Below are 26,098 nucleotides of genomic sequence, written 5' to 3'. Positions count from 1 at the left end.
GCAGCCTGCCATGCTCCAGCATCGCAGGCTGCGATGTATCAGCTGGGAGGGACTGGGAGGAGGAGCTGGGGGCTGGAGCATTCACTGTGCTCCGGCCCCGCCACTCCAGTACAGTTATAAAATGTGTAATTCAATTAATAATAATTCATGCTGCCCCCTCTGTAGTATAACATTCAATATATCCTACTCACAGGGCTACTGTTATATCGTAATGCAGGCTGGCCGGGCAGACAACCGGTAGTGTGACTGACTGACGTCACGTGCCTGCGCCACCTGCTTCAATGATAAAGTAGGCCGGGCAGGCACGTGACGTCAGTCAGTCACGCTGCCGGTTGTCTGCCCGGCCAGCCTGCATTACGATATAACAGTAGCCCTGTGAGTAGGATATATTGAATGTTATACTACAGAGGGGGCAGCATGAATTATTATTAATTGAATTACACATTTTATAACTGTACTGGAGTGGCAATGGGGGGTCTGTGGATGACACTGTTAAGGGGGGGGTCTGTGGATAGCACTGTTATGGGGTGGGGGGGGTCTGTGGATGGCACTGTTATGGGGTGGGGGGGTCTGTGAATGGCACTGTTATAGGATGGAGGGGTCTGTGGATGGCACTGTTATAGGATGGGGTGGTCTTTGGATGGCACTGTTATAGGATGGGGGATCTGTTGATGGCACTGTTATAGCATGGGGGATCTGTGGATGCCATCCACAGATCCCCCATAACAGTGCCATCCTCAGATCCTCCACCCCATAACAGTGCCATCCCCAGATCCCCCATTAACAGTGCCATCCCCATCTGGGGGGTTTCTTTGCTGGGCTGGACTTTTATAACCCCCCCAAATTTTACTTGCATCCCTGTTCTCTAAAGGGGCGGTTTTAGGGGGCGGTCTTAGGGGTGGGTATGGGCGTGGCCAGGGGAGGAGGGGTGAGTTCCACCACATTTTTCTCTGAGAAAAAAAGCCCTGGTGGAGGTGCAGTAGACATCGCTTATCTAGACTTTAGTAAGACTTTTGATACTGTCCCACATAGAAGGCTTATCAATAAATCGCAGTCTTTAGGCTTGGACTCCCATATTGTTGAATGGATTAGGCAGTGGCTGAGGGACAGACAACAGAGGGTTGTAGTCAATGGAGTATATTCAGACCATGGTCTTGTTACCAGTGGGGTACCTCAGGGATCTGTTCTGGGACCCATAATGCACCTGGGACGTAAAAACCCAAGAGCAGAATATAAAATCAGTGATACAGTCCTAACCTCAGTATCTGAGGAAGGGGATTTAGGGGTCATTATTTCAGAAGACTTAAAGGTAGGCAGACAATGTCATAGAGCAGCAGGAAATGCTAGCAGAATGCTTGGGTGTATAGGGAGAGGCATTACCAGTAGAAAGAGGGAGGTGCTCATGCCGCTCTGCAGAGCACTAGTGAGACCTCATTTGGAGTATTGTGCTCAGTACTGGAGACCATATCTCTAGAAGGATATCGATACTTTGGAGACAGTTCAGAGAAGAGCTACTTAACTAGTACATGGATTGCAGGATAAAACTTACCAGGAAAGATTAAAGGAACTTAACATGTATAGCTTGGAAGAAAGACGAGACAGAGGGGATATGATAGAAACTTTTAAATACATAAAGGGAATCAACAAGGTAAAAAAGGAGAGAATATTTAAAAGAAGAAAAACGGCTACAAGAGGACATCGTTTTAAATTAGAGGGGCAAATGTTTAAAAGTAATATCAGGAAGTATTACTTTACTGAGAGAGTAGTGGATGCATGGAATAGCCTTCCTGCAGAAGTAGTAGCTGCAAATAAAGTGAAGGAGTTTAAGCATGCATGGGATAGACATAAGGCTAGCCTTCATATAAGATAGGGCCAGTGGCTATTCATAGTATTCAGTATATTGGGCAGACTAGATGGGCCAAATGGTTCTTATCTGCCGACACATTCTATGTTTCTATGTTTCTGTCCCTGAGATGAGTAAGGGACAGGACTCATCTCAGGTTAATTTGCATATGTATCAAATCGGGGGTTTTTTACACAATAAAAGCACACAGAGCTATGGGGATTTGTGGATGTGCTAGCGGCCATCTAGCAACCCATATCCCCAGCTCTACACACAAAATCCCGTTGACAGGTTCCCTTTAAGACTAGTGGTATCTTTACTTAAAGATAGGTGATGGTAGCAAGACAATCTTACCCTGATGATGTCTTCAATAGAGCTGAGCTCTCTATTCCAAAACTAAGGGGGAAATTTACAATGTTTTAGATGCCGGTCATAATAAAGTCCTGCACCGGCCTCTACATAACTAGTGTATTCACCGCCGATTCTAAATGTAAAACAGTTTCCCTGCTGTCTTACATTTAGACCATTTTGTACGCCTAAACCAGGCATAGAAAAGGATTAATGAGACGGGCCCCTGCCAGCCCTCCCTTTTCCAGCCTACTTTTTTAGCACTGGCGTGAGCAGGGAAAAAGTTGCAGATTCTGCCGGAACATGGCATGTGACAGAATCTGCACCAGATATCCGCCACAAAAGTGGAGTATACTGTATCTGTTCATAAAGGACCCCCTGTGTTTTCTACTCTCCTGGTCCCACCTAAAGGTCAGTACGTTTGTACAGTTACCTCATACTGCATAAATGTGGCGAGGCATAGACATGACTAAATAACTTCATGAAGTTAAAGGTGAAGAACAAATTAAAAACCTCACTTTACAATAAATTTTCTGTTCACTTCAGATGGCAAACCCAAATCTTAGGTGCTAGTTTTTGTTTTGTTTTTATAGGCAATATGTGTCTTACCTTACAGATACATTATTATACAGTTGCTTCTAAGTATTACAGGGTTTTTCACTCGACATCCTCAAGTTATTAGAAAATAGGGAGATCACAATCTGCCCCTCTCCCACTTGGACCCTAGCAGTTAGTTGTAATCTATAAGGTAACCTGGCAGTAAGTCTTTAATTTCCCTGCAGTGCCTCCATAGGGGAGATTAAGAATTACACTTTCAAGTCAAAGAGTTGCCCATTTAATGCAGGTTGGGAAGAGTGCAAAAGACCCTATTTGTAACCCCCTTTAAATGTAACCATGGATCTGAAGTGGGACTCGAAGAAATGCTCCAGTATAAAGTTTCCAATTAATAGAAATGATAGATTCAGTGAAGCGTCACCTTTATACAGAACATGTATTGTATCTTACACTTTGGTCAGGTGATTGTCTGACAATCTTCTAATGGCAGAGCTGTAGATTGTTTATTACTTGTTTAGAGGAAGGTCGTAAGATTTACAGTAGATCATTTCACTGTATTAGGATCGATAAATGGCAAATTTGACCTATGACAGCTGCACAATAAAATTAAAACTTAGTTGTGAAGATATATTACATGTGACATTTTCAACCTGTCAGGATATTGAGATGGAAACAAAAGAAATGAGTCATGCAGCAAAATCCATGAATATTATGCGAAGGTAAGGAAGTGAAGTGAATTATTACATTTTAGTAATGACGGTTAAGTAAAATCTTTTCTATAATATATTTTTATTATCTTTTTTGTTGTTTCTTAAATTTCTTTAAGCCATGAACATGCAGGCTAGCCTTTGACAGAAGACTCCATTTTGCTATTGTTATGACTTACGTGAGTACCTAGATCAGTCTGTATCATAAATATATGAACATCCAAGTAGTCTATTAACATATGATTGATTCAGTTTTACCTGAATTTTCAAAAAAAAATTGTTTCTCTAAATGGTGTCATCCTTTTTTTAGATCATAAAAAAGGAAAGATGAAGAAGGAGGATGGTGGCCTTAGGTGGTGCGTGTAGTCACAGCGGCAGGCATTTGATAACAAAACATCAACATTTCTGGACTATTTTTAAAAAAGTATAAAAAAATCTAACAATGCAGTACATTTTAAAGAGGTTGGTATTCATCACCAGCAATCAGAAGCACCAGCTTTTACTCATAGTCATTTGTCTCGTTTTGGCATTGACATTATTAATGGTGTATTAAAGAGCTTGAAAGAAGTTGCATACAGTCCTAGGAGATCCCAAAATGCCATCCACAACTTGTTGGGACAATTGAGGTACTTTTAATGCAGATTGAATTGACCCAATTCCTATTGGCCGACCAATTCAAAAAAATCTAATCCAAATTTAATTTCAGGAAATTCATTCAGTAGCCTTACCCTTATCCTTTTCATATTACAATGAGCAAGGCCGTCTTTAACAAGGGGCAGCTGTCCCAGGCCCAGTTGCTCCTGGGGGTCCCAAGGCAGCTCCCTCTTGAGCCCTCTTGGCCACTGCCCCGGGTGTCAGGCTGTCAGCTACACAGGGGGGTGCTGCCATGCCTGCCTGCCAGCACTCCAGGCAGCGAACTGTGAGAGCTGTGATTCACTTAGATGGCATCATCACCATGTGACCAGTAACCTAGCAATATTACTGGTCACATGGCTATGAGGTAATAAAAAGTCCTTTCTACCAGGAGTGTTGCTACAGGAAAAGTTAGCCTTAACTGTGGAGCTTTTTTTGTGAAGATTACATCAGGAAAAGATGACAGGGGCTGTTATACTAATATACTGTAATCTACTGTATACTCTGGGGTGCTGTATACTGTGGGGTGCTGTATACTGTGAGGGGATGTATAATGTGGGGGATGTATACTGTCTGGAGCATTACTGCTCTACTGTATACTGTGGGGTGCTATACTGCTCTACTGTATACTGTGGGGTGCTGTATACTGTGGCGTTCTATACTGCTCTACTATATACTGTGGGGTGCTGTATACGGTGGGGTGCTGTATACGGTGGGGTGCTATACTGCTCTACTGTATACTATGGGGTGCTGTATACTGTGGGGTGCTGTATACTGCTCTACTGTATACTATGGGGTGCTGTATACTGTGGGGGGCTGTATATTGTGGGGTGCTATACTGCTCTACTGTATACTGTGGGGTGCTGTATATTGTGGTGTGATATACTGCTCTACTGTATACTATAGGGTGCTGAATACTGTGGGGTGCTATACTGCTGTACTGTATACTATGGGGTGCTGTATACTGTGGGGTGCTGTATACTGTAGGGTGCTATACTGTTCTACTGTATACTGTGAGGTGCTGTATACCTTTGGGTTGCTGTATACGGTGGGGTGCTATACAGTTTTACTGTATACCAGGGGTGATGTATACTGTGGGGTGCTGTATTCTGTATAGTTTGGGGTGCTGTAAACTGTGAGGTGCTGTATACCGTGAGGTGCTGTATACTGTGGGGAGCTGTATATTGTGGAGTGCTATACTGCTCTACTGTATACTGTGGGGTGCTGTATACTGTGGGGGGCTGTATATTGTGGGGAGCTGTATACTGTGGGGTGCTATACTGCTCTACTGTATACTGTGAGGTGCAGTATACTGTAAAGTTTGGGGTGCTGTATATTGTGGGGTGCTGTATATTGTGGGGTGCTATACTGCTCTACTGTATACTGTGATGTGCTGTATACTGTATACTATAGGGTGCTGTATACTGTGGGGTGCCGTATACTGTGGTGTGCTATACTGCTCTACTGTATACTGTGGGGTGCTGTATACTGTGGGGTGCTATACTGCTCTACTATATACTGTGGGGTGCTGTATACTGTATATTATGGGGTGCTGTACATTGTGGGGTGCTGTATACTGTATACTGTGGGGTGCTGTACACTATAGGGTGCTATACTGCATACTGTGGGTTGCTGTATAATATAGGGTGCTATACTGCATACTGTGGGTTGCTGTATACTATAGGGTGCTATACTGCATAATGTGGGGTGCTGTATACTATAGGGTGCTATACTGCTTGCATACTGTGGGGTGCTGTATACTATAGGGTGCTATACTGCTTGCATACTGTGGGGTGCTGTATACTATAGGGTGCTATACTGCATACTGTAGGGTGCTGTATACTATAGGGTGCTATACTGCATACTGTCGGGTGCACTGTAACGCTAGGGTGAGCCGAGCCCCGGCTTCCTTCCTGAACTGCAGAGCGGTGCCCACTTCCAGCCTGAGCCCAGCTGCTCAGAGCTGATCCTGAGCCCACTGGAGACTTCAGAACTGGAAGTATTTACAGTGATTCACTGTACTCTACCAGGTGTGGATTTTTTTTTTGTGTGTGTGTGTTGTGGTGGAGGGTGTGATTTCCTGCTAGGGTGTGGGAAGGCTGGATCCAGGGGGCCCAAGTAAATTTTTGCACAGGGTCCAATCAATATTAAAGACAGCCCTGACAATGAGCGGGCTGCAGGTATAGATAGAAATCTCATAAGAACTGTTCCAAGGTGCCACAGGGATATCAACCGCTATTGTAGGATGTACAAGGTAGGTACTCACCACCTGAGGGCTGCAGTGATTACATCTTTAACTCAATTGCCTTAAGACTTACAAAAACACATATTTGTTAGCAATTGGATTGAGAAACTGGAGAAGATGGAGAGAACAAAAAGCAAATAATATTTTACCCATTCAAGTTTGTTCACTCGGTTCAAATTGCCTGTGCACAGTACCAGTGTGCGATGCATGTCTTCCACCCCTTTAAATTCTTGGGAAATGATGATTGTGTATAGCCTGTCCGAGGCCCTCTACAATTCAGAACTTCAGTTGCGTAACATGATTATTTGCTGAAGTCAAAGCGGTTTTTCACTAGCAGCAAGAGTTCAGTTCCTCTCCAGCACCTCTAAAGGAAAACTGATCCATTGCATGCTATTCATTTAAATCAGTCATTTGTCTATGTAATACATGGGCACGTTGGGTCTTCCAGAGAGAAAGTCGATCTTTCTATAGGGAAGGTCATGAAAAACAGAACCCTGTTCTTGCACAGCTGACACTTGATATGGCTTCAGGTGAAGTGATTTCAGTACATGTTAACATGCTGCTCTGCTGACATAGCCCTACTGGGATAATTTTTGCATTGATTTCCTTAGGATTTTCATTATTCTCTCCTAGATGCCTGCAACAGTGATGGGATTTTTTAGCACATGCTTATCTGTGTTTTGTTTGGTTTTGCATTGGCCATGAATCCTGTGTTATGTCACAAAAACATGAATGCTGCTTGACCCAAATATAAATCGGCCCCAATATAAAAACTGTAATAAAAACCTCACCTATCATGTGCTATTTACAGTACAAGTGTCTTGATATGTGGCAGTGGTTGGACCTCCTCAGGAAGCATTCCTGGGAGAGACTGTTATATCTGCATACCCTGCAATGTCTAATGCCATTTATAGTTGTGTTATCTACATGTCTGCTAGATGTTAAAGTTTGAAATTTTGTCTCAGTGTTTAGCTGTTATGTCCCTTGTACCAGAAAGCATATTGGGGAGATTTACCGATAAAAAGGCGCCAGAATTCTGGCACAATTTGTGCCAAAAATCAGGTGCACGTCCTATGGACCACATTTATTAACTATTTAGACACTTTTCTTTTTGTCACTTGTACTAAAAGGGAGTGTGAATTAGCAGCAAGGGGATGTATCTCTGTGGAGAAGGGGATGACGTCTAAGCAATATTGTGCCAAAAAAGTGAAAAAAAATTGTCATATTTTTAGGTAAACTAAGTCAACAAATACATGTTGCAAAGTTAGACAAAACAGTCTATCGGTGACCCAAATTTATCATAGAACTAGGTAGGCAAATTAAGCACACTGCTGCTGCTTTCATCTCTTTGGGACAACCAGAAATAGCCAAGCACTGCACTTGGCTATCTTTGCCACTCCCACAGAGATGAATGGAGTAACAGTGCTACCACTCCATTCATTTCAGAGGTCCCCCTGGGATACAGGGTCCATTTATTGTGATCAGTGGAGTCTCAGAAGTTGGACCCCCACAGATATAAAATGTATCTCATATACCCTAAATATGGGTTAACTTACTATAACTGGAATAGACAGTATTAGTAAACCTGATACAACTATGGAGGCATGTGAGAGTCTGGCTGTGACTTGAGTTGATTTCTAGCACTGTTCAGACCCTGTTCACACACCACAGGCAGGTTAGTGGTAGGACCCCATGCGTGCTAAGACACCGTGATGTGGTGCATGAGGGGCTCCGATATGTTCCTGACTGGAAGATATTGGCAAAGTTCTCTGTTTTTTACATCGGCCTGAGGAATTAGCTAGTATTGTCTGTTGCATATCATTTTGGTGCATTTTTTGCAGTGATTTTTGTATGTATATTTTTTCATCTGCCCAATATATCATTTTGTGTAAGATGCCCTTGTGGTGCATGCGGTCTCCTCAGCATCCTCCGTTGTACGTATTTTTTGCTGGGGATTGCCGTTGTCTGCGGACCGCATGCGGAGGAATTGCTCCCCAAGTAATAGACACGCTACAGTGTCTGGGTCTGAAGCATTTTCACCCGTTTAGGCCACTTTTTTCAGTGAGTTTTCTGTCCCGTTATATTGGCAAATCCAGTATTTTGAAGGTCATTGATATACATCATTTACATGGTACAAACTTTATTATCAATTCATTCATTTATTCTTAATTCATAGATTGATAATTATTTACTCCCACTTACCTGACAGCATCCACAGCACAAAATGGATTTTTGCGATAACATAAAAATATATGTTTATATGAAATTTGGATAAACTAGTGACCTTGAATCAAGGATAAATCCAAAGGAAACCCAGTACAATCAAAGTAATTTATACGCCTACATATTTCTTCCAAACCTACTTCCTGCATATGTTTCTAGGCAACTAAATATTTAGATATTTAGTGGTTTTCTGAAAAAACTGCAACTATTTGTTGCATCACCAAATGGCCGGCGACTCTATTCAGGAAGCTTAGCTGCAATTTTGCTGCCTGTACATGCAATAGCTGTGAAGGTCAGAATGGCCATTTCTTTTGGGACATGTGCCAGAGGATGGTAAATGGAAGACGGTAGATGCATGGGAAAAGTCGGAGAATGATGCAGTACAGCTGGGTTCTATTAACTGTCTTAATGTACATATGTAGAGTGTTAAAGACGTCCTGGTTTGAGGCAGATTTATTTTCTCCCTCATAAATACAAGCGTCATCTTTTAGGTGAAATGTCCAAGCAGTCTGTCTGGTCTCTCTTCTGTATGCTCAGAACAGGGAGCTTACAAACATGTGAAATACCTTACTCTTAATAATAACAGATATCTCTAACCTAAAAAACTAATTGTGAAAAATCCTTTGTTAGGCTACTTTCACACTTGCGCTAGCGGGGTCCGGCAGGCTGTTCCCCTGCCGGATCTGTACTAATGCTAGCCCATCTGTGCTGCCGGAAGTCCGCTTCGGCCCCATTCACTATAATGGGGACCAGCTGGAGGTCCGGCCGCAGCATGGCAAACATGTTGAGAGGCGGTCGGACAAAAACTACAGCATGCTGTAGTTCTTGATAGGCCACCTCTAGGCATGTTTGCCTTGTTGCAGCCGGACCTCCGGCCCATCTCCATTATAGTGAATGGGGCTGGAACAGACTTCCGGCGGCATTAATGGGCTAGCGTTAGTACGGAACCGGCAGGCTGTTCCCTTGCCGGAACAGCCTGCCGGTCCCTGCTAGCGCAAGTGTGAAAGTAGCCTTAATTTTTGCTTCACCTCAAATGGCTATAGTTAAGAATTTTACTGACAGGTATGGGTCCATCTTCAGAAACCCCAGCAAAATGGGCTGCAGCTGCTCATACATGCAGTGGCGGTCTTTACCACCATGCAAACCACGCAATTGTGTGGAGCCCCCACCTGTCAAAGTGCCCTCTGACAGCCAGATAAGACAGCGCCAGATCTTTCAATTGTATCTGCATCTTCATAAAAGAAAATAGTTGTGGAAACTAGGGAACTGCCAGCAATAACCCTGTAAACATCACCAGGACCTTGACACACTGTGCATGATGTCACTGTGCAGGACATCCAGGAGGGCCAGAGCAGGAGCATGATCGAGGGAGTACAAAGTGCAGAAATGTGCAGGAGAGTGCAGGAGCACAGATAGGGAGTATTCTGCAGGCCAGGCCTCAGACAGTAGTAAGAGTAGGGGGATCCATTGGCTCTGCAGCAGAGGCTTTAGTGGGGCTGTGGAGTCCAAATGCAGGTACTAGTCTGTTCAAATACGAGGCTGCTGCCTGCTGGTAGTCTTCTGCAGCCTGCCCCTGTGCCCATAAAAAAACAACATATTTATATTTATTCGGGTACAGGAGCAGGCAGTAGCATAATGCAATCGGCATTCATATTGATATTTATTGGGGCATATATAGTGAAGAGACACAAGTATTTGAACACCCTGCAATTTTGCAACTTCTCCCACTTAGAAATCATGTAGGGGTCTGAAATTCACAGAATAAAAAATAAAATAAAATCAGGAAATCACATTGTATGATTTTTAAAGAATTTATTTGTCTTGCACTGCTGAACTTTAGTATTTGAACACATGAGAAACAGCAAGAATTCTGGCTCTCAAAGACCTGTTACTGTGCCTTTAAAAAGTCCACCTCTACTCCACTCATTAATCTAACTTAGTAGCACCTGTCTGAGCTCTTTAAAGACACCTGTCCACCCCACAGTCAGTCAGACGCCAACTACTACCATGGGCAAGACCAAGGAGCTGTCAAAAGACACCAGAGACAAAATTGTGAACCTCCACAAGGCTGGAAAGGGCTACGGGTCAATTGCCAAGCAGCTTGGTGAAAATAGATCAACTGTTGGAGCAATTGTTTGAAAATGGAAGAGGCTAAAGATGGCTGTCAGTCTCCCTCAGACTGGGGCTCCATGCAAGATCTCACCTCGTGTGGTATAACTGATAATAAGAAAGATGAGGAATCAGCCCAGAACTACAAGGGAGGAGCTGGTCAATGACATGAAGAGAGCTGGGACCACAGATTCAAAGGTCACTGTCGGTAGAACACTACGCCGTCATAGTTTCAAATCATGCATTGCATGGAAGGTTCCCCTGCTCAAGTCATCACATGTCCTGGCCCGTCTGAAGTTTGCCAATGACCATCTAGATGATCCAGAGGAGGCATGGGAGAAAGTCATGTGGTCAGATGAGACTAAAGTAGAACTTTTTGGTCTAAACTTCCCTTGTCGTGTTTGGAGGAAAAAGAAAGATGAGTTGCTTCCCAAGAGCACCATCCCTACTGTGAAGCATGGGGGTGGTAACATGATGCTTTGGTGCTTTTCTGCGAAGGGGACACGATGACTGCACTGTATTAAAGACAGGCTGAATGGGGCGATTTATTGTGAGATTTTGAGCAACAACCTCCTTCCCTCAGTCAGAGCACTGAAGATGGGTCATGGCTGGGTCTTCCAACATGACAACAACCCGAAGCACACAGCCAGTATAACCAAGGAGTGGCTCCGTAAGAAGCATATCAAGGTTCTGGAGTGGCCTAGCCAGTCTCCAGACCTAAATCCAATAGAATATCTTTGGGGGAGCTGAAACTCTGTGTTGCTCAGCGAAAGCCCCGAAACCTGACAGATCTAGAGGAGATCTGTATGGAGGAGTGGGCCAAAATTCCTGTTGCAGTGTGTGCAAACCTGGTCAAGAACTACAGGAAACGTTTGACCTCTGTAATTGCAAACAAAGGATTCTGTACCAAATATTAACACTGATTTTCTCAGGTGTTCAAATACTTATGTTCAGCAGCGCAAGACAAATAAATTCTTTAAAAATCATACAATGTGATTTCCTAAATTAATTATTTTTTTAATTCTGTCTCTCAGAGTGGGAATGCACCTACAATGTGAATTTTAGACCCCTCCATGATTTCTAAGTGGAGAACTTGCAAAATCGCAGGGTGTTCAAATACTTCTGTTTCTCAATGCATGTACAGCTGGTATATACTTATGTAAAGTGATAAATGGACCAATTTTCTTTTATATGGTGACATGGATCGTGCTGGTCCAAGGCATCTTCTGAATCATGATATACTAGCCTGATCCATATCACCATATAGAAAATTGGTTCATTTATCACTTTAGATAAGAAAAAGTATATACCAGCTGCACATACCGTATTTTTCGCCCCATAAGACGCACTTTTTCCCCCCCAAAAATCGGGGGGAAATGGCCCTGCGTCTTATGGGGCGAATGCTGACAATTTAACATCGCTGGATGCGATGTAGCGTGAGATGGGGCCGGGGGAGGGACTGGGAGGAGAAGCTGGGGGCCGGGAATAGCGGCGGGGCGGTGCGAATCAGTGTAGTATAGCACCGCCCCGCCGCTCCGGTATACTAATATTAAATGTCTTAGTCGATTAAAATTTATTATATATGCCCCCTCACTCCTATATTGATAATCGTACCTTAAATCCTATTCCTAGGTGCTGTAATGCAGGCTGGGCGGGCGGCAGCGTAACTCCGATGTCACGTGCCTGCGCCGCCTACTTTATGAATGAAGCAGGCGGCGCAGGCAAGTGACGTCAGCGAGTGACGCGCCGGCCGCCCGGCCTGCATTACAGCACCTAGGATGAGGATTTAAGGTTCGATTAGCAATATAGGAGTGAGGGGGCATATCTAATGCAATTTAATTGAATAAGACAATTAATATAAGTATACAGGCGGCGGCGGCGGCGGGGGGGGGGGGGTGGGATCTATTGGATGATCGAGCTGATGGCACAGTTAAGGGGGGGGGGTCTGTGGATGCCACTGTTATGGGCTGGGGGGCTGTGGATGGCACTGTTATGGGGTGGGGGGGTCTGTGGATGGCACATATGTAACAGTGCCACCCACAGATCCCCCCTCTAACAGTGCCATCCACAGATCCCCCCTGTAACAGTGCTATCCACAGATCCCCCCCCCCTGTAACAGTGCCATCCACAGATCCCCCCCTGTAACAGTGTGTCAGTCATCCACAGATCCCCCCCATAACAGTGTCCGTCATCCACAGATCCCCCCCCATAACAGTGTCCGTCATCCACAGATCCCCCATAACAGTGTCCGTCATCCACAGATCCCCCCATAACAGTGTCCGTCATCCACAGATCCCCCCATAACAGTGTCCGTCATCCACAGATACCCCCATAACAGTGTCCGTCATCCACAGATCCCCCCATAACAGTGTCCGTCATCCACAGATCCCCCCATAACAGTGTCCGTCATCCACAGATCCCCCCATAACAGTGTCCGTCATCCACAGATCCCCCATAACAGTGTCCGTCATCCACAGATCCCCCCATAACAGTGTCCGTCATCCACAGATCCCCCATAACAGTGTCCGTCATCCACAGATCCCCCCATAACAGTGTCCGTCATCCACAGATCCCCCCCATAACAGTGTGTCAGTCATCCACAGATCCCCCCCATAACAGTGTCCGTCATCCACAGATCCCCCCCATAACAGTGTCCGTCATCCACAGATCCCCCCATAACAGTGTCTGTCATCCACAGATCCCCCATAACAGTGTCCTTCACAGATCCCCAGTAATAGTGCCACCCACAGACCACCATTAGTTCCAAACCCACCAAAAGCACACCTTTTGGTTAAAAATAATTTTTTTCTTATTTTCCTCCCCAAAAACCTAGGTGCGTCTTATGGGCCGGTGCGTCCTATAGGGCGAAAAATACGGTACATAAATATATACCAGTAAAAGCTTAGGGCAAACCTGCATGGCCCATATTACTATATACAAGAATGCATATAACTTATACCAGATGTACATATATAATTATATACAGAAAATACCCAGGTTATACCAGCATGCTCCATACCACTATATACAAAAATATGTATAACTTACCAGCTGTATACATATAAATATATGCAGGAGATACCCAGGTTATACCAGCATGGTCCATATCACTGGATACAAGAATATGTATAACTTATACCAGCTGTATGCATATATTTATATGCAGGAGGTACCCAGGTTATACCAGCATGGTCCATATCACTAGATACAAGAATATGTACAACTTTTAACAGCTGTATACATATAATTATATGCAGAAGATACTGAAGTTATACCAGCATGGTCCATATCACTATACAGTATACAAGAAAACATATAACCTATGCCAGTCATACGTATAAAAATTATATTCAGAAGATACCCAGGTTATATAAGCATATTATTACTGCTTATAATTGCTTCCTTTAGTGGCCCCAGTATTATACTTATATCTGTACAGTTGGTATAAGTTATACTGTACGGTTTCTTGTATATAGTAATATGGTCCATGCTGTTATAATCTAGGCATCTCCTGTGTATAATTATATATGTACAGCTGGTATAAGTTATACATCTTTCTGTTTATAGTACCCCGGTTATACCAGCATGGCTCATATCACTGTGTACAAGAAGATGTATAACTTATACCAGCTCTACATATATAAAATGATATACCAGAAAATACCCAGGTTATAACAGCACAGTCCTTATCACTATACACTAGAAGATATATAACCTATGCCATCTGTACAGATATAATTATAATACTGGGGCCAGTAAAGGAGGCAATTATAAATACTGTGTACAACAAATGTTTTGGTGAGTGCCTATCTAATTTCTGTATAATATAATTATTGCATGACAGGGTGGGTCCTATAGAAATTTTAAAACACTAAATGTATGTCGGTGCATTACCAAACGTTTTATCTAAGAAGTATTAAAAGTTAAGTCTTAGGCAATTGGTAGGTGCAGGAATAATAGGTGTTAAAAAGTCCTAAAGGACACTAGTAGTAGGTAGTTGTTGTTCAACACACCTTATCCTAGCACTTAAAGGGAAAACGTAGAAGTTGAAGTTCATATAGATATGAGCACCAAATCCTGTGTCAGCAAACAGGACAGCCACTTAATTGCTCAACCATTATTATCATCTATAAATACTGGGGGGCATTTTAACTGCTGGGGGTTCTTTGGGGCATTATTATTATTATTGGGCAAAATATAGAGAGCGCTATCACTAATGAGGGAACTTTTAGGAGAAAATTGTTACTATTATAATTATTATTGATAGGACTTTTGGGAGCACTTTGAGGAATATCTATAAAGCACTGCTATTTCATAAGTATAGTATATGGGGGTATTGGGAAGCACAGTGGGCACAGTATTGGAGGTAGCAAAATGAGGATATGGAAAAAGAAACTAAGATGTCTGTGTGCCTAACTCTGCAGAAATGAGACGTGGCTGAAATAAATTATCATGGTGGTCTAGTAGAAATGGTGAAGATAAGGAAAGAGAATGTCTACATCAGCAGAGGCATCACTGGATGTAAGAGGTAGCACTAGAGATGGCCCTGGCCAAAACTGTGAACTGCATCTGTGTTCTAAGGATGCAGATGCAGTTTTGGAGAAACGACAAACCAGGAACTGCCGGTTTAAGTGATTCCTAACTTTGCATATGTGCATCATTAATTGCCTATTTGCGCAATCGCAATTATATTAGAGCACTCTATCTGCATATATTCACCCTCTCCTACTGTGTCCTTCTCCCATACCATGTAGATTGCAAGCCCTCACGGGCAGGGCCCTCTCTCCTTCTGTACCAGTCTGTAACTCGTCTTGTTCATGCTTAGTGCAATTGTCTGTATTTTGTATGTGCACCGTTTATCATATGTACAGCGCTATGGAATGAATGGCGCTTTAATAATAAATAATAATAATGATATACAGCTATTGTAATGTTCTCCCGTGCCAACCAATTTCTCCAGTCTCAGGAAACTTCTAGCAGCTTGAAAAATGTAGCAAAAGTGACCCACGCCTGTATTGCGATACGCGCATATTACATTGCCTATTTTCGCAATCAAGAGAATTCTCGAATTTTGCAAATTTATGACGAATATTCGCCCAAATATTCATGAAATATCGCAAATTCGAATATTGCCCCTGCTGCTCATCACTAATGTTCATATGCGTCCGCATTGCTGAGAAAAATGATGTTTTAATTTATGCAAATAAGCCTCTAGGAGCAAAGGGGGCGTTGCCATTATACCTAGATGCTCTGCTCTCTCTGCAATTGCCGTGCCCTCTACATTTTGATTGACAGGAGCAGGCAGCGAAAACATTATCACACCTGCCTAGTCCTGTCAATCAATGTGGTGAAAACGTGACGTTACAGAGAGAGCAGAGCCTCTAGGTGTAATGGTAACAAAAACAGGACCTCAGAGCTGAAAGAAAACAGTGTTGACCAACCAGCCACTGTGCGGCCCTGATGACTTCCCTTTTTCATGTACATAAATTCTATAAAGCTTTTTTATACAGTGTACATGAAAATAATAAATGGAAGCCTCAGATAAAGCTTTCACACCAGGGACAAGAGCTGCAAGCTATACCTATGTCTGTAGGAATGTCTGTTTATGTCTATATATGAAAAGCTAAAATTCCACTAAATTTATGGATATATCTATGGAAATGTTGAACCAGTTCCAAATTGAAATTTTACACCAGAGAGTTCCACACACTGAGGCCGTCTCATAGTTTCCCACCTTTTTGTCTATTTGTTGTGGTCGACACCGAATTTCTAAGCTATTTTCAAAACTGCAGCTAATCGTATTAAGCAAAAAAGAGGTCTGAGTATACATTGAAACAAAATATTGTACATTTGATAATCCATTATGTCAACTACATGCATATCTACCCATCAAAAAGATCACCAAGTAAACTGATAGCGTTGAAATAAAATAAAAAAATGAAATCTTTCAACATTCCCAAATTAGTAAATGGGATATGATGAATTAAAGGATGCTTACTAACAATGCAGGAATTTTGTTCAAAAGAAACATTTGGGCACTTTCACTGGGAAAGAGGTTAAGAGGTTGTCAATGCTTTCTCGAGGGGCTCCATCTGACAGTGAACATGTGTTTCCTCCCTTTAATCGGCTTGCCAGTAGCCAGAAAGCTGCTTGTTTTCTGCCGAGGTTGTCAAAAATAATTTCAGTCTGGAGACGATGAATGATAAAAGAGATTTTTAAACACAGTTTTGCACTGTAGTCCTCACAGTCCCGAGAAGATAAGTTGTATTACAACCCCTGTGGAAAGGGCCTTGTTCGTGTTGCAGAAATGTAACAGCACTTTGTACAACCTGCTTGATTACTCCGAAATGTTAAATCTGGAGGAGAAAAGTAAGTTTAAAGGGAAAAAAGCTTTAAAAATGCAAATGTAGAAAAATAAATGTTTCATTATATACTGCAGAAAGATTTTAGAGAAAAAATACTACCTGTCATTATTGTATGAAAAGACTCTATTAATGGACCCTTCATTTAGGGATGTAAGATCAGTTAGACAGGACTGGTTAGTGGTAAGCCAGCACAGAAGCGTAAGGATAATAAATTCATTGCACCGAAATTCAAGGTTGCTGTTCTGTCACTTGACGTAGTTTTCATTTGTGTATGTGCACAGTTCGCTTGGAAACATCATTAGAGAGGATTTCTGCCCAAAGCATAACAGTGGCCATATAATAATAATGAGCTTCACTTATATAGTGATGATGACATATTCATCTGTGTGTTATAAAGTGGGAAACAAAGTAAAATGACAAGTAATCAAAAGAAATAAACAAAAGCAGTGACAAAAGGAGACAATCCTTTCCAATAAGAGCTTATAACCTACATGGAAGGAGAGGAGATAGACTATGGGACTATGTTTGATTTAGTTCAAGGGGGACCTGGATGTTTATTAGTGTTGGGAGAGCATGCTCAACCGAACACTAATTTTACTTGAGCAACGCGATGCTCGGCACATCATGGTGTTCGGTCGAATACCGCGTGTGCTCGAGCGTGTTGCTCGAGTCTCCTCCCCGCACTTTTGTTGGCTGCCACGCAGCCAATAAACATACAGGTAAGTACTGCAATTCACTGTAATGCCGTAGCCATGTTCGCTACTGGCATTACAGTGATTGGTTGGCCGTAATGCGTCATTGGGTGCTATATAGCACCTGATGACATGTGTTCGGCTCAGTCTTAGTCAGGGAGAGCTGAAGAGCAGAAGAAAGCGATAGTGTAGGGAGTGAAATCGGAATATTTTAGCTTTTATACTTGCTATAGACCCCAAAGTCCTTTTAAGGACTATTGTTGTGTGTGGCAGCAATATATATTTTTAGAGCAACCTCCGCTAAATTGCTAAAACCTGTTAGAGACCCAAAAGTCCTTTTAAGGACTATTGTGTGTGGCAGCAATATATATTTTTTGTGCAACCTGCGCTAAATAGCTTGCAATTGTTTAAGCAGTAGTAGAATACCAGCTGCAACATGGTCGTCGCCTTCCCAGTCAGCTTCCGCTCTTCACAAGCGACGAGTGGGCATTGATGTCTGACCTCTGTGAGGTTTTAGGCAACTTTGAGGAATCAACACAGATGGTGAGCGGCGATATCGCTATTATCAGCATAACCGTCCTACTTCTGTGTCTACTCAAACGCTCACTGCTCACAATTAAGGCGGACACTTTGTATGTGGAAGAGGTGGAAATGGAGGAAGAAAGTACATAGGGTGATAGCCAGACCACCCTCAGTTTGTCTTCTCAGCGCAAATTGGATGATGAGGAGGAAGAGCAGGAGACGGCTGCCTCCGCTACAGAGGGTAGTACCCATGGAAGTTTTATTCCATCTGTTCAGCATGGATGGGTAGAAGAGAAGGAAGAGGATGTAGAGATTGAGAGTCATCCTCCTGATAAGGATAGCGAAGTATTGTCTGTTGGGACTCTGGCACACATGGCTGATTTTATGTTAGGCTGCCTTTCCCGTGACCCTCACGTTACACGCATTTTGGCCAACGCTGATTGCTAGTTGTTCACCCTTCTCGACCCCCACTACAAAGAGAACTTCTCATATCTCATTCCTGTGGTGGAGAAGATGAACAAAATAGTGCAATACCAGAAGTTCCTTGTGGAAAAATTGCTCCAAAAATTTCCAACTGACAATGCTGGCTGCAGAGTACGTAGTTCCTTGGCCAACCGAGGAGGGGAGATGAGAGGAACACACAGCAGTTCCAACAGAGGCAGGGCAACACTCTCCAAGGCCTGGGACAGTTGGATGACACCTCGCCAGCACCCTTAACCTAATGCGCAGCCTAGTGTCACGAGAAGGGAAATATTTTGGAAGATGGTGAAGGAGTATGTAACAGACCGTGTCAGTGTCCTCAGTGATCGCTGTGTGCCTTACAACTATTGGGTGTCCAAACTGGACACGTGGCACGAACTGGTGCTCTAAGCCTTGGAGGTGCTGGTCTGCCCCACCCCCAGCTTTTTGTCAGAGCGTGTATTTAGAGCTGCTGAGGGCATAATAACTGATAAGCGCATCCGACTGTCAACTAAAAATCCTGACCGGTTGACTCTTATAAAAATGAACAAGGCCCGGATTGCCCCTGACTTCTCTACTCCACCAGAGGAAAGCGGCTGAACATACTGGCACTCTAAATGTGGCTTTAATGGTGTATTGAATACACTGTATTCCCATGCACCCCTTTCACCACAAAAAAGGGTATATGGTTCAATCTCCCTTTTCTCATCCTCCTCCTCCACCTCTATTACATCAACATGCTTATTAGGCTGCCCTCGCTCCTAATGTTTTAGAGTGTCAGTTCAGCAGCGGGCCCTCTCCCATAATGTTTCAGAGGGTCACCAGCAAGCCCTCACCCATAATATTTTTGAGGGTCACCAGCAGGCCCTCAACCATAATGATTTAGAGAGTCAGTTCAGCAGCAGAGCCTCACCCCTAAATTTTCAGATGGTCAGCTTGGTTGCAGACCCTCGCCCACAAAATTTTAAAGATAGTCAGCTCGACAGCCGGTGCTCGCCCCCACAAAATTTTTTAGATGGTCAGCTCGGCTGCAGGCCCTCGCCCATAATGTTTTATATGGTCAGCTCGACAGCAAGCCCTCACCCACAATTTTTTTTAGATGGTCAGCGTGGCAGCAGCCCCTCACCCATAATGATGTAGATGGTCAGCTCGGCAGCAGACCCTTGCCCACCAAATTTTTTAGATTGGCAGCTCGGCAGCAGCCCCTCGCCCATAATGTTTTAGATGGTCAGCTCGAAAGCAGGCCCTCGCTTACAATTTTTTTTTTTTATGGTTAGCTGGGCAGCAGGCCCTCACCCCTATAGTTTTAGATGGTCAGCTCAGCAGCAGACCCTCACCCCTAATGTTTTAGATGGTCAGATCAGCAGCAGGCCCTCATCCCTAATGTTTTAGAGGGTCACTAGCAGGCCCTTGCTCCTAATGTTTTTGAGGGTCACCAGCAGGCCAGCAATCATAATTTTTCAAGGGTGTGATGCCCTCTTTTATGTGTAATAAAGGGTGTATTGGAGTGCCGGTTCCTTGTAATTTTTGGCAGCCATTTCCCTTAGTTCATAGGCTTTATGAATGTAGGAGTCCCACTACCTGAACAATTGTACCACAATGTGAATGAGGCCCTCCTTTACGTGATATACAGGTTTTATCGGAGTGCCTTTTTCAGCACTTGCACTTTATATACAAGTACATATACAGACAACCCCTGTAAGATAGTGGTCACTAGTGTTGCACTAGGGTTCTTTGGCCCCACCAGAAAATAAATTATCCTCGGGACCCAACCACTATATCATTAATAATAAAGTCTACTAGGTTCTGAATCAAAGAAATAGTCCCTGGTAGCAAGTGATTGGCTCCAAAGGTCTTCTGGACCTTTGGGGCCCACTATGATATTAGAGCCTGGGGACTCTGGAGTATCTCCTTGTGCTTTGTTAGGCCAGTCCAACTTAGCTATATATGAAAAAGAGAAATTGAAAATGACCATTTTGAACATTTTTAAGAAATTAAATGGTGTATTCCTTGATCAAAAATCTATACCTATTTCTTACCCAGTGTCTATGGCGTGTGTACAATATCTATTCTAATTAATTTTATTGCCTTACAAGTCTTATGTAACAAAATCACTTTCTTTCTGCATCAGGACCAATTTTATAGACGACAAAAGTAACTCAATATGCAAAAAGAATTTAGGGTCACTCCAGGCAAAAACAGAAAATTAATCCATGAGCCAAAGTCATCTGAATGATGCCATTACAGAGACTTTCCTGCTGTTCTCCACACAGCCGCAGCTGAAGCCTACACTGCCATCACTACAGAGCCATGTTGTACTCATGGCTTTACGGATGGATTTGCGGAACGGCATGGACAGCCATTAACTGTCTATTCTTGTCTGCAAAACGCGGACAAGAATAGGTCAGGTTATATTTTTTTTGCGGAGAACGGAACGGAGCAACGGATGCGCACAGCACACAGAGTGCTGTCCGCATCTTGTGCGGGCCCATTAAAGTGAATGGGTCCGCATCCGAGCCACCAAAACTGCGACTCGGATGCGGACCAAAACAACGGCCGTGTGCATGATGCTTTAGTATAAGAAACATACACAGACTTCCCTTCAGAATACTAACAGGACATCACTTATAACTGGGTTTCGATAAAGTTAAGATGTAAAATTGCTTTTGTTTTTTTTGTTTTTTCCCAGCCTCAGCGACGCATCTTTCACACTCCATTTTCACACTTTCACCTTGGTGGGAGGAGCACCTGCCCATTGACATCTATGTACTGAGAGGTAATTGCTACCTAGTTGATTCAGTTACTGGCCATGGAGTCATAGAGATAGCAACTACTTAATACTGCAATAGGGGAAATATGCAGTAACATGAAATAAATGGGAACAGAAAATGTAAAAGTAATGAAAACATATAAATACCAATTGATGGTGATGTTTTTCTTTTTTAACCAGAGTGGTCCTTTAAGAATTTTCTTAAATAATAAAGTTATGGGATATCACTCTATATCTGACCTATGGGTTTCCCATCGATCACAAAAACAACTAAACCAGTTCTCTGGCTTATTCAGTGTACAGTGGTGCTCCCCTGCTGTGCAGGTTAATGGAACAGATCCCCATTCAGGTGGGGATCCACATATCCATTCCTGTACTGTGCCATTGTGCAGGAATACTCTATAAAGGACAAGCTCTCACGAATCAGTCCTGTAATTCTAGCGATATGCTGCAACTTGACAGTTATTCATTTTATATTTCTTAGGATACTTTTTAGACTATTTTATGTATATATTTATATTTTAGTTTCTTATTTATGACCTACCCAACAAAAGGTTAGTTTTATCATTTTTATTTATTTTTTATTCAGAATATATCTAGAGCTGTCATAGCAATCTCAGTTAAAGAAGACTATCATACCCAGCAGCTTAGTAACATGACCAGTCTTGATTGCCCCTAGGGTCAGTGGAGGCAGCAGTGGTGCTTAACGACATTATAAACTGAATGCTAAAAGCATCTCATGTCTTCAAATATTATGACTTTATACAGAGAGATATTAATTATAAAGAAAGTTCCCGAACGCTGCGACACCAAAGTCAAACGCCTTTCTTGGCTTTGATGAACAGTTGGCCAGCATCACACAATTTTGGCAAAGAGGATTGAGTCAAGTGTTTTCAGTCTATTATAGTTTACAATCAAGATGAAGTGCACTGCAGTTTAATAAGTGTGGTAATGGAATCTTTGTGTATGTTTTCCACAGCAGGACGTGGATTAACATAAGTGTCACACTCTGCTGCCATCCCTGCTATAATATCTCAGGCGTTACACATGCTGGGAATTTCTCAGCTGAATACTAAGAAGATGAATATGCCATGCAGATGGAAACGTTCACCAACCCTTTATTTTATTTTAACTCACCATGTCAAATCTTACCTGGAAGCAGAACAATAAATCTGTGATTTGTATAATATTGTTAATTAGAATAAATTCACAAAAATATATAAATGTTTATTTGAAATTTTATAGAATTTTATAATGTTGTTTCATATTTTTGAGTTTAAAAAATAATCAATCTTATAACCATTCCTAAGATCTATCTATCTATCTATCTATCAAGAAATGCAATTTTGTGAGTGGCAAAGCAGAAAAGCTAATAGCGGAGTGCCAGCGGCTGCGGAAGCGATCCAACATCCAAAGTAAATAACCATAAAAATCTCACGGCACTCCCAAAATTGTGAATCAAAAGTAGTGCTCTTTAATCACCAATGCAACGTTTCAGTCCTGTTACTGGGACTTTTCTCAAGCAGTATCTATCTATCTATCTATCTATCTATCTATCATCAGTTTATAGAAGGCTTAAACTATATTACAAGTTACAAATTACCTTAGTAAAGCAAAGCACTTTTTAAATTTGCAGCTTCTTTTCTCTGAGCTGCATACTCCCATGTTCTGTGCATGCTCAGAATGAGCTCCTCACTCCACTAGTCGAAATGCACTCTGCTAATCACTGTGCATGCGTTGCTGCATCCATAGACTGCCATAGGCTTCAATGACCTCCACGAAAACCACAAAAAAATTTATGCAAACCAGAGCCATCACAGTAAACTGAATCTCTTAAAGGGGTTTTTGCAGGATTTTAATGTTGATGACCTATCCTCAAGTTAAGGCATCAATGACAGATCAGCGGGGGTCGCCAATCAGCTGGTGGAAGAGAAGGCCGCGCTCCATGCGAACACAGACTTTATTTAATTGTTTACTTGCTCGCCGTCAACATTGCAGCGGCAAGCAGGTGTAATTTCAAGCCGTCCCTTTCACTTCTATGGGATGGCTCTGTAGTATATACTTGCATAGGAAGGAGTCGTACCATAGAAGTGAATGGGATGGTTTGTAATTTCACCTGTTCGCCGCTGCAATGTGGACGGTGAGCAGGTAGACAATAATGGGAAGGCGTGTGGCCTTCTCTTCAACTAGCTGATCAGCAGGTGTGCCGAGTGTTGGACCCCCGCGGATTTGATATTGATGACCTATCCTAAGGATAGGTCATCAATATTAAAATCCCAGAAAACTCTTTTAATAACAAGCGCTGCTAGAGCACTGCTGGAGAGAGGATCCATAGTGGTTATTCACCCTGTGTCTAGAGCCTAATATGACCTCAAGTCTCTAATAGGGCCAGTTGGTGCCTCACGGTGCTCCAACCCCTCCACAACTTCCCCTGGCATGCCACACTGGAACCCCACACTGACTCAGAGGTGACACACTTTCTGGCCACACTCTCTAGTCCACTCCATCCCTCTCTCTCTATCTCAGACCTCTCTTCAGGATCTGCAGCACAAACTCACATGTCTTAAGCCACTGCCTGGGCATCGCCAGGGGCGGACTGGGAACTTAAAGTGGCCCTGGAAAAAAAAAGAAGAAAAGTGGCCCCATGTAGGTGGGTCCAAAGGGACAGAAGGCAGGGCTAACACAAGTAGGCTGGGCCAGCAAGACCATATTGCGGCACAAAATACCACCCCAGCACAGCCAAATATCTCAGTGTAACAAAATAATGTCCCAGCAGCACAAAATACCCCTCTGTGGTGGCCAGCACCAGCTGCCATGTTCTCCTATGTCCTTCTACTCCAGTTGCCTCAGGATGGCAAAACAGCTGAATTCAGGAATGAGGAGGACATCTATAGTTGCAAGCCAGGTACATAACTACTTGACGCTTCCAGCAGTTAATTAACTCTGGGAGCAACAGATAATTACTTACCTGGCTGGTGCCCATGAGGAGGGCTCAGGCAGCCCACTGGGAAATTTCCCTGTAGAGTATATGGCTAATCCACCCCTGGGGATCGTGCCTGACACCCATTTTAACAATTCCACTTGCAGCTCCTCCTACTGAGGTCAGAGCCACTATGAGTCCTCCTGAGAGTCCCCTTTTCCCTTTGTTACCAGCTCCAATATGTGCCCAAGTAGACATTACATAACATACGTGTAAATATTTTGCAAACAGTTAACCTTCCCAAACCCTGACAGACCGTCCTACAGGAGAGAAACATGTTTATACATTGTCACCCAATAAACATAATTTGGACTATAACATAAAATTGTAAGATGGGTGCTGCCACTCCCTTATAGCTGTTTGGTTACTTTTGTTGTTTCATAGTCTGGGCTCACTAGGCTCTTTGGAACTCTCTTAGGCCTATCTAGCTGTCTGTCTGGCTAACGAACGACTTGGAGGCTCTGCCTATTTTTTTAGCACATGTCAAAAAAAGTTGCACAGTGGACAAGCAGTTTATTGGCACAAACTTATTGAGAGACACAGTGATTGTTCTCCACACCTTATTTTCCAAGCTTTTTATGCCATTATTTCTTTATAGGCACTCCATACTTGCCTGAGCTCTGTTAGATATAAAGGTGCAAGACTTGAGGCATTGCAGTAATTAAAAAAGGATCTGGTAAATAACAAGCTGACAAGCTTTTTTCTTCACATTTTCTTTGCATCTTTCTTTGCATTACAACTTTGGGGACCAGGACCAATATGTCATAAACTTTATACATCTGGCTTCAATAAAACGGCTCCTGATATTTGGACAGTGTGAACCCTATTTTGGACTATACGCTTTAAATAGTATTTAACCCCATTCACTAGTTAAGCAGGAAGATGGAAAGGCAGATAAAAGGGGTGACAGGAAGATTATTAAATAGGCTAGATAACTTTCTAAAGGTTTTACTATCTTATGTTTAAAAATTCCTCAAGGAGTATAATAGTTTAGCACATAAAGCCTCTGCATTATATCATGAAAATACTATGGGGAGAAATAATCAGGATAATATCTGAATTTACAAACCGGATTCCAAAAAAGTTGGGACACTATACAAATCATGAATAAAAACTGAATGCAATGATGTGGAGGTGCCAACTTCTAATATTTTATTCAGAATAGAACATAAATCATGGAACAAAAGTTTAAACTGAGAAAATGTACCATTTCAAGGGAAAAATATGTTGAATCAGAATTTCATGGTGTCAACAAATTCCTAAAAAGTTGGGACAAGGCCATTTTCACCACTGTTTGGCATCTCCCCTTCTTCTTACAACACTCAACAGACGTCTGGGGACCGAGGAGACCAGTTTCTCAAGTTTAGAAATAGGAATGTTCTCCCATTCTTGTCTAATACAGGCCTCTAACTGCTCAATCGTCTTGGGCCTTCTTTGTTGCACCTTCCTCTTTATGATGCGCCAAATGTTCTCTATAGGTGAAAGATCTGGACTGCAGACTGGCCATTTCAGTACCCGGATCCTTCTCCTACACAGCTATGATGTTGTGATTGATGCAGAATGTGGTCTGGCATTATCTTGTTGAAAAATGCAGGGTCTTCCTTGAAAGAGATGACGTCTGGATGGGAGCATATGTTGTTCTAGAAC

This window comes from Bufo gargarizans, chromosome 4 (genome assembly GCF_014858855.1).
Source record: "Bufo gargarizans isolate SCDJY-AF-19 chromosome 4, ASM1485885v1, whole genome shotgun sequence".
NCBI classification, from domain to species: domain Eukaryota; kingdom Metazoa; phylum Chordata; class Amphibia; order Anura; family Bufonidae; genus Bufo; species Bufo gargarizans.
Note: the sequence above shows the minus strand (reverse complement) of the source record.